This window comes from Scaptodrosophila lebanonensis, unplaced genomic scaffold (genome assembly GCF_003285725.1).
Source record: "Scaptodrosophila lebanonensis strain 11010-0011.00,11010-0021.00 unplaced genomic scaffold, SlebRS2 tig00001422-arrow-arrow-pilon, whole genome shotgun sequence".
Classification (NCBI taxonomy): Eukaryota; Metazoa; Arthropoda; class Insecta; order Diptera; family Drosophilidae; genus Scaptodrosophila; species Scaptodrosophila lebanonensis.
Genome location: NW_022060747.1, coordinates 60,195 through 71,332, shown reverse-complemented (window position 1 = coordinate 71,332; position 11,138 = coordinate 60,195). Strand labels below are relative to the sequence as shown.

Below are 11,138 nucleotides of genomic sequence, written 5' to 3'. Positions count from 1 at the left end.
TTTTGCGCTGCCTTCCCCACCGTGCCATCATGTTTCTAGTAAAACTTTTTAATGTCATGCTGCGGCTTCGTTATTTTCCAAAACATTGGAAATGCGCGGCTGTCAGCATGATTCCTAAATCTGGGCGCTCTTTAAGCCAACTAAAGGACTATAGACCCATTAGTCTTCTATCGGCTCTTTCCAAACTTTTTGAAATCGTTATGTCCGTCCGTCTAAATGATATTCTTGAACTTAGTGACATTATACCCGATCACCAATTTGGATTCCGTAGGGAACACAGTACCATTCAACAGGTTCACCGCATTGTTAACCATGTGCACCTCACTTTCTACAACAATCAATTCACCTCGGCCGTTTTCCTGGACATCGAACAGGCTTTCGACCGAGTGTGGCATGACGGCCTCCTCTTCAAGCTTAAAGCATTTTTATCTCAGCCATTGTATGAGCTATTCAAATCCTATTTGTCTAATCGCTCCTTTTGTGTCAAGGAGAGGGGCATTCTATCATCAGTGCGTCCAATTAGAGCTGGTGTCCCCCAGGGAAGCGTTCTCGCACCCACTCTTTACAACATATTCGTCAGTGATATGCCAACTCCTAGCTTTCCCAGATTTTCCCATAGTAGAGCCCTTATTGCCACTTATGCTGATGACACCGCTATTCTTTTTAGTCACACAAACTCCTCTGTATGTACCAATATGATGAGCTGTTTCTTAATCACTTTTTCTGACTGGGCAAAATCCTGGAATATAAAAATCAATAGTAGTAAATCCTCCCATCTAGTATTTACACGACGGAGTGATAACATACCCAATGTTAAATTGGACAATGTGGTCATTCCCCGTAAACCCATTGTGAAATATCTAGGATTACACCTGGATAGAAAATTGCTTTGGCATAGTCACATTCGTTCAGTGAAATTCTCACTTATCTCTAAAATACGCAAATACAGTTGGCTCCTAAACTCTCGTTCTCGCTTAAGCACACGCAACAAACTTTTAATCTACAATCAAATTATTGCGCCCATTTTCCGGTATGGTATAGAATTGTGGGGATGTGCTGCTGATGTGCACATTCGTATAATTCAAATAATCCAGAATAAAATTCTGCGCCTCTGTACCAACGCTATTCCTTTTGTAAGGAACTCGCACATTCATGCTGCCTTTAACATTGCTTCGGTATGGGACCAGATCAACCTTCATTCCAGCAGGTATAAGGATAAAATCCAATCGCATGATAATCCTCTTGTACGTAATCTATTTTCCACATTTATAGGAGGTGTCTTTCCTAATCGATATCGTCCACATGATCTCCCAAATAGAATCCCTCCCTCTGACAAATATTAGCTCGTTACCATTTTCATAAAGTCAATGAAAAATAATATAAAATAAATTAAATGTAAATTCTCTTCCCAATGGATTTTATTTTTATTTCCTTTATTCTTACCTTAAATTTACAATAAGAGAAAACATTCATCTGAATCATTCATTTTTGTTAATTTCCTATTGAAATTAGTTCCTGCCTATAAATTGTTATTCTTCTTAGCCAATTGCACATTTTTCCATTCCCACGTCTATAGATCTACTACTTAAACTAAACGGCTACTACATAATGTACACGTCGCTCTCCCACAATTCATAGCCACAAAGTTCTCTTTAAGTTACACAGCAACATTGTGCTTACTTATACATATACACCGCCCATTTGTGCAGTATATCTGTCCTCTTTTCAGTATGGTTTTTTCTCTCTTTCTCTCGATTTGAATTTATATTTCCCCTTTTTAGCAGGTGCGTTACTGCTGCCAGAGGCTATACTTGAAATTTTTTCCGCTGTCAGCGGAAATTCAACTCTCCAAGCCTTTATCTGCAAACAAACTGATCTTCATGCTGGTTATCGAACGATGTTTTATCCACTGGCATGGGAATATATCCCAGCACAAATCTTACCTTCCTCTGCTGTTTATTTTTATTCATTTTGTAATACTTTTTGTCTATTAACTTGAATTGCCAACTCTTATTCTTCACTTTTTCATCTTCTGTCGTACCTTGCAAGTCAAACGGCTACTACATAATACTTTTTCGTTCCCTCACAATCCAAAAGTATAATTTATTATTTTGTTCTGCATTCTCTAGTTTATTTCTTTTTTATATTTCTTTTCACAATTATTAAATAATTCATTTTGTCGTTCCCTTTTTTGCATTTTCATGCATTTTACTTAATTCTGTAATAAATAATTAAATTACTTATCTAAACTCATCCACATCAACTTTATGCCCATATTGTACATACTTACTTCCTCAGTAAGAAAATACATTTACACATGCGTCACTGACCTATGCAACTAACCATTCATACTCATATATTTTTCACAAAAGCTTATGGCTTACGCTCGCAAAGGGCGTTCACCTACGTTACTAGCCTGCTCCGAACTACAGCTGTTTAAAATCGGCTCTCCCACAGCCTCTCTTGGTTGTATTACCCCTCTCACTCTCTTTCAACATACTGTTGTTCTTTTCTTTCTTCCGTTGGTAACTCAGTACCATTTCCCCTCATTTACTTTTGTTGATTAATTGATTCGCATATTTATTTTGTTCATACAACATTCTTAAGTTAACTTTTATTGCACAATTTATCCAGTAATTTATTCCTCTTGTTGTTTTTCTTTATAAATTTTCTTACTGAGCATAATTAATCATGCCTCAATCTAATCTGCTCGTTTTTTACCTTTATTTTTTGCTAACGATGTGCTGCCTGTTGCCGCTCGCATTTTTTCTTCCATACTAATTTCTTTTTGTATGGGGCACCTTTGTGCGGCACGTTTGCGCTTCGTTTGCAACAGTATTCTCTGTTATATACATTTTCTTCCAAATACTTTTATATTATTGGGGACTATGTTTCCGACCTGCTTGTTGACTGTGCACAACTTGTTTTTTGGTCTCGAACTTTTCCTTCAATTTTTATTCATACATATTCATTAACTGCTTCTTTATGTGTGGCTTCAGCTGACTTGCGCTTGTATATGCTGACAATTTCAGCGATATGATAAAGCGCGTCTTGGCCTAGGCCACCAAAATTATTTCTACTCAAATTCTGGGTCTTTTGTGCTCTTACCTACCAATGTTGCTAACAATTTACATCTCTCCTCTTTTCTATTCTCTATCCTCTTTTTCCTCGCCTTGAGTGAAATAATTTTGCTTTTGAGCCTTGCCTCCGTTACACCAACTTTGTTGCTTGATATAATTCGACTCAACTGCCTACTTAAGCCTCTCTCGCCTTTGTAGAGCTTTTCTGTCTGCTAACGGCACTATTCCACTGGTACACCCAGTATCCAGTGTGGTGGTTGTCAGCATAAACTTTGTTCTTCAGTCGGGTTATTTGTACTGAATGGCATGCATGTGCTTCTGCTCTGTACTGATACACCAAATAATCATTGAAGAATAATTTTCTACAGAATTAAATCTGTAATAATTGCTGTGTGTTGCTGCGTTTTTATTCTCCGGGTGATCTTGCGCGCCTGGTGCTGTGTTTCCTTTGTGGGGACCGTGTCTGCCTAGTCGCGGTGCCCAGACGTGTTGGCTGTTTTCAGCTGCCTGTCTGCGCCACTGGCCGTTTGTGTGTTGGCCACGTGTCCCTTATCTTCGCGCTGCGCCTGTGCTGGTGGGATTGCCTGGTGTGAATGTGGTACATACATACATTTTCTTCGGACACTCTATTCTATCTGGTATTTGTCCTCTCTCTCATACTAACCTAAACTAATCAATTCAGTTTCTCAGCTCCACAAATCCATGTTTATGGATTCTGGCCAGTATTTTGTCTTCACGCGCTTGCAAACTCTATTTGGTTGCCTACACTGATTGACTGCAAGTTCGGCTGCTTACCTTTACAGATAGCAAATACACTATCTCTGCTGCTTGCTGGCTCCCACTATTCTGATTGCCTTGGACATCTATGCACTATTTCCATCTGGTGTTGTGCATTTATTTTTGGAGTGCTGCACCACTGTACCTGCACTTACATGGAGCTGCAGCCATCACTTTTTCCCTGCACCGATGTCGCATCTTCATGTTATTATCATCTATATTCTGTACATAAATAAATATGCCCTCACGCTTTGGTTACTACCGTAATCTTTCGGCCTGGAACATCTGGATCTGCTTATTCTCGCCTCTCTGTTGGGTGTGCCGCAGCGTGGGACTCACTCTCAGCCGCCAATACTTAGCCACCCGTTTGAGTGCTATCTGTTTTCTCCATTGGATTGCTGTTTTCTCTACACCTATGCTATCTCTGCATTATTTGTGTTTTGTCAGTTACATGCTGGAACTCCAGGATTTGGACTTACTACGACAATTTTGGTATGAATCATAGCGAATAAAACATAAATAACTTTTCATAACTTTATTATTCATATAAATCAATTTTTTATAATTAACTAGCGCATATGCATTTAATAATATTATCCAAACACCACTTAAATCACATTTTATTCAAAATACATAATCTTTACTATTCACCATTTCATCATTATTACACTTTTCATCAATAATATACTTGTTAACCAAAACAATTATTCCACTTATAATAATTCTTACATAATACACACACTAATCAATCTAAATCATTTGGAACACTTAATCTACTTAACTTATCACACATCTGTAACTCATTAAACTCACATCCTCGGATCTTCACAATCATCTGGCTTACGTATCGTCATCAGCAACTTTGCTCCGTTTTTCCGCAAAACTACTGCATTTTGCCCTCACGCTGTCTGCTGCCCATCATGGATCCTTCCTTCTGCCTCCGTCTTCAGTACGCTCCTGCTGCACGCCCATCTGCACACATATCTGCATAAAACAAAAAAAAATAATAACTTTTTGTCATTTATACACATATACTTATTAATGCAATCATGCTTTACAACAATTCATAAACGACAGATTCATACTGATAATTTAACTAATATAATTAACAATAATCTATTCGCCCACACACCTGTGGTAACCGTCCGGGAATTTTTTCCCATTAATCCCCCCGCCGCTTCATTTTTCTTCATCCATCACACACTTCTGGACATTTCATCATTCTCTGCACATTAATTTTGGGACTCTTGGAATCCTGCCAAGCGATTCATCATCATTCAATTTTACACTCATATTCATACATTACATCACATCTTTACACATATTTAAAAATTGAACAAATCTTTTTAATCTGGATAACTTATTTTCCCCGCTGCCAACCATAGCATATCGTTTGCTTACTCCGCCTATACTGATTTCGTTGACAAGGATTCATCCTCCTGCGCAATCACACCTCCTGTATTCGGACGCAAATCACACTTATGGATTGTTTACCTGTCTACCATCATAATTCTGGATTTTATATTTAATTCAAGTAATGTATCTTGCTGCCACACTCACTCAAAGGATTTGTCATTTACACATAACATCTTCTCCTCTTTAAATTATTTATCCGCAATATTACACAAAACACACATCACATTATATCATATCAAAGCTGCCCAATTTAATTCACACAATTCTTAACCAATGTCCAATAAATTTATAAAATCTCATATTAACTAATAAATTACCCAATCACTCATAAAAGTTTATATACATTAATTGTTCCAACATACACACTCCAATTTAATTCATTCTACCAAATAGATTAATACCCCTATTTATAAACAATAACAAACAAATAATTTACCCATAATTTATTCTTAATATAAATTCTATAATCCTACACATATAATACAATATACAATAACACACACACTCGCTTTCATTTATTAATTTCTTAAATTTCACACAACAAATTCACAAATAATCTACATAACTTATTTATACATAACTGAACCCAATATACATATCTTAATTCAAATTATAATCTTTAAACAAATAATTGATTTTTTCTTCCATTTATAAATTTATTAAAATAATACCATATAACAAATTAAATCCATAAATAAACTATATAATTTGCTACACGAATAAAGCATTACACAATTCATAACTCGTATTCCCGTTTTTCATAAATTACCCACAACCAATTTACAAATAATCTATATTAATTCAATAACTTATAATAACTTAAGCTAGAAATTCATACCAATCTTATACCGGATCCCTCCGCATTCATCCTCCATTTATACACCCACACAACAGTACTTCATTTACCATCTTCACGTCGCACGCAATTTACTCATCTCTACACATCTACGAATACACATCCTCCCGGCACACCCTTCTATTAAGCATTTTCACTAATTTCTTCTAAATCTTCTTTTCACCGGATTGGACCACCATTTGCCATCGCTCTTCTGTCGCCTTATGGATTTTCCTGCATCATTCTTCATTCGCCATACCGGCTCTTGGCTCTGTATAATCCCGCCCACTGCATTTGTTCCTGCGCCATATTCTTATTATATACTTTTCATAATATTGTTTTTTACCTACCAAATCTACACGATTCCAAATATTATCTTTCAAAATTGTTAAATTATCATTCATTTTTGTTAAATCTTCTTATTTACACATCATTTTTTGCCTACCAAATCTACACGATTTTAAATATTATTTCTTTCATAATTGTTAAAATTACCATTCATTTATTGTCAAATTTTCTTATTTACAAATTATTTATATACTCTTCATAATATTATTATTATTATTTTTACATACCTAATCTACACGATTTCAAATATTATTTCTTTCAAAATTATTAAATTTCATTCATTGTTAAATTTTCTTATTTACATATTATTTATATACTTTTCATAATATTGTTTTTCTTTTTTATCTACCAAATCCACACGATTCCAAACATTAGTTCTTTCAAAATTGTCAAATTTTCATTCATTTATTGTTAATTTAATCATTTACATATTACCTTGTATTACTATTATTCAATTTGTTTCTTCTAATTTTTTAAATAACATGTATTACCACCTAAGCTTACAACAATCTTTACATTATATCACTTATATGGTGCCCCTTTGAGGGAGGGGGCTCCTTATCATCATCGCTCCGGCTTTTTTCCCGCTTTCCCTCCATCTTATCAACCTGGAAGGATCTAGGCGCTTTGCTTGCGCTGTTGCCTCCTCTCGTCTCAAGCACACAAAGACCTGTAATGGATTAGTCATAAGATTTATATTTTAAGCAACTGTTGTACCCATTTACCTGGCCTGTGCGTCACAATAAAGAATGTATATATATAAAAAAAAAATTGCTCTGTACTGATACACCAAATAATCATTGAAGAATAATTTTCTACAGAATTAAATCTGTAATAATTGCTGTGTGTTGCTGCGTTTTTATTCTCCGGGTGATCTTGCGCGCCTGGTGCTGTGTTTCCTTTGTGGGGACCGTGTCTGCCTAGTCGCGGTGCCCAGACGTGTTGGCTGTTTTCAGCTGCCTGTCTGCGCCACTGGCCGTTTGTGTGTTGGCCACGTGTCCCTTTACTTTAGATTCACTGTGCTAGTGTTGGTAGGATTACGTGGTTAGAGTGCGTGACTGTACCAGCTCTCAACCTTTGCTCCGTTTGACCTTCAGTTGTCACTTGACCTTCAATTGACTTTCACCTGAACTTGATTCATAATAATTTTTTTATTTTTCTCTTTTCTGCTTAATAGATTGGCATTCGGCTTTTTGTGCGCTTTGGGCTGCCTGTGTGTGGGGATCCTTTCTGCCGGATTTTTCCTGGCCGTGACTGGTTTTTGGGCGCTTCAGTGTGTTGATGTATGGTATTGACTCCTCAGCTTAGAGAGTTGGATCTTATGTGCACATGCTGGTAGAGTTCTGACTTTGACGCGTGTACGGGTTCGGTAGGAGAATATTTTTCCGCACAGTGTGGCTTTTTGGTATCGTGATTATGCCGCTGTGTCGGTTTATTTATGCAATTTATTTCATATTTAAACAAACTATAAAATAACTCGACTATAAACTTATTATTTCGTACAATTTTCTCTTTTCATAATGAATCAAGAAAAATATACACTGGTCACTGCTAAACCCAAAAGAAGCCCTAATCGGCCTCAATTGGTTACTTCAAATGTTCTGCTTAGTGGAGGCTCTACTAAGCCTGCAACTCTCTCATCATCTCCAAAGGAGGATAATCGCAAAAATGAACCATCTTGTTCCACTCCCAAAACGGATTCTCATCCTGCTATCAACTCGTCTACAGTTACACGTCGTTCTGTAAACGCACAACTTTCGGCTCAACCTAATAACTCTTCTGTTAAGGCGGCCGCAGCATCAGGCAATAATGCGGCTGCACTTTATATGCGCGCAAATACTACTCACATTTCTCCTAAAACCAGACGAGTTCGCGCCAGTGTTGCTGTGCGGCGCATATCTTCCTCAGCGCGTACTGCCCAGCACGATGTGCAGAGGCTGGATGCCCACGACTCCCTAAATCCTGACTTAATTGAGCTCGTTAGTGATGAGGGTGATATGTCCGGCGACTTATCTCCTGGAGAAGATGCAACGGTTCTTCCAGCTTCACCACAACCAAACCAATTACTGTCCTCTTTCACATCTGATCACGGAAACTTGTCAGCTGTGGCTCCCTTGGATTCTGTGGCTCCTACTGCTCAACAAGCAAGTAATTCAATGGATCAGGGTAAGCCTGTACTTTTTCATATTACGTCTGGTAAACCACCCCCAATTCAAGTTGAGTGCGAGGATGCCTCTAATTTATTGTCCTCACTGTCCACTGTAGTTCAACCAGAACATTTTTTGTTAAAAATGGGTGCCCCTGGCAGCGTGTGGATTCACGCTAAGATCCCTGAATCCTATCGTCTAATTATCCAGCATCTTGACGAACATGATGCCAGATATCATACTCACCAACCGAAAGAACTCAGGCCCCTACGCGTTTATATTAGGGGGTTACCTCGCTCCACTTCTACGGATTTTATTAAAAATTCGCTCATAAATCAGGGCTTTGATGTGGTGAGCGTCCACAATCCCACTTTTAAAGACAAACGTAATCCAGATTCTGCGGCTAAATATTCGCCTAACGCCTTCTATGTTAACTTAATCAATACTCCCAAAAATGAGAAAATATTCCTTGTTAAGAATATTGGAAATTTCATAGTTAATGTTGAGGCAACTGTCAGAAACACTAGCATTCCGCAATGTAAAAGATGTCAGAAATTTGAACATACTGCCAAATTTTGTAAACACAATCCTAAGTGTGTCAAATGTGGTAAAGACCATCTTTCCTCTTCCTGCACTAAGCCTCCTGACACGGATGCCACGTGCGCCAACTGCAACGGCTCTCACACTGCCAGTTATAATGGTTGCCCAGTTTTGGCCGCCATTAGGGCTCGACGTAACAAAACTCACCAACTTCCGGCTCGTACGCTCGCAAAACAGCTTGCGTCTGTCCCAACTGATCGAGAAAATTTTCCTCCTCTTCCTATACCGTCCACAGTCAGAAAAAATCCCCAAGCGGCTGATGCTTCTTTTAACACCCAGTTCGCAAATTTTGTTTCGAATAATCTCCCATCTGCTTCTTCTGTTTTAACTTCTCCTCCAGCTACAAATGCACCTCCTTCTGGCGACAAACAGGCCAAATCCAATCCTCCGCCGAGATCATATGCTGATATGGTGCGATCACTCAGTAACAAATATATTCTTGCTGACGTTCCATTTCAATGGCAAGGCCAGAAATTCCCCAGAATTATTGGCAAAATTCCTGTTGACTCTTCAAACCCCGACACAGTTACACATCAGAGCCCCACAGTTTATAGGGTTCCTTCACAAACTGACGCTCAATACATGTCTAGTCTTCCTGACAAGGAATATCGTACCTTTGTCTCCAACACGTTGGACTATCTTCAATTTCAAATTACTACGTTTCAATCTCAACTAACGGCCTCCTTTTCCAGGATGGAGCAGCTCGTTTCACTTTTACTTCCCTCCAAACCAAATGAGTGACACAATTAAAATATCAATTTGGAACGCTAATGGCATACGCCATAAACTTCATGATATAGAACTCTTTCTTAGAAGCAACAACATCGATATAATGTTAATCTCGGAGACTAAACTCTCCCCAAATATTTCTATTTCAATTCCTGGTTTTAAGTTTCTCTTTTGTTATAACTCTCATACTCGCCCCGTTTCTGGAGGTTCTGCAATCATAATCTCTGATAGAATTCCCTTTCAGCCCCTTCCTTTTATTTCTGAAGACTACGCTCATATTTGCCGCATGGTGATAAACACCTTTATCGGCCCTATCACTATCTCAGCATGCTACTGGCCACCAAATCAAATGGTCTCTCATTCATTTTTCTCCCAACTCTTTGATCAGCTTGGTGATAGATTCCTCGTGGGTGGTGACTGGAATGCCAAGCACCGCTTGTGGGGTAACTTTAGGAGCTGCCCTCGCGGTCTTGCCCTTGCTGATTCTATTCTATCTTCTAGCACTATTAATATACTTTCTACTGCCGAACCTACTCATTTCCCGCGCAGTGGCTCTACACCATCTGTACTCGATTTTGCAGTAACTAAAAATATTCCTCACTCTCTAATGAATATTTCTCGCCTTTTTGACCTAACAAGCGATCATGTTCCTTTAATTATTACACTTAATTTTGGCCTTTCTGCTATTTTTTCCCCCTCCGTTTCTCCATCATCTACCAACTCAATTTTATTTACTAAATACACCAACATACAACTGTTCAAAACTCACCTTAGCAACAGCATTAATCTAAATATGGACATCGATTCCACCGATGACATAGATGATGCTATTGATTTATTCACTGCCAAACTACGCACTTCTGCCATTGCAGCTACTCCGTCTACCAACTCACCATTCTTCCATCGCTCCCCATTTTACCGACCTCCTTTAAAAGCTGAAGCCCTTGAGCTTGCCCGCCTCAAGCGACAACTTCGTAAGCTATATATTCGCACCCGTTCCCCAATACACAAATCTGACTGGCAATTTGTGTCACGCATTTTGTCCAATTTTCTCAAACGTATTCGTTCGGCACACTTTAATTTCATACTGCAGAATGCTGACCCTACTAAAAAAGGTGGCTTTAATTTATGGCGTGCTACGAAACACCTCAAATCCCAGCCACATATGGTGGCCCCCATCAAGGATTCTGCAGGAAACTGGTGTAC

General features: G+C 38.3%; 1 long non-coding RNA gene across 1 annotated transcript; it reads right to left on the bottom strand.

The window, feature by feature from the left end:
• Positions 1-4,450: 4,450 nt before the first annotated feature.
• LOC115633447 lies at positions 4,451-7,169 on the bottom strand. Its single transcript, XR_003996348.1, has 2 exons — positions 6,973-7,169; positions 4,451-4,841 (listed from the first exon to the last, which is right to left on the bottom strand). It is a non-coding gene; the product is annotated as an uncharacterized LOC115633447 (long non-coding RNA).
• Between the last annotated feature and the right edge of the window lie 3,969 nt (positions 7,170-11,138).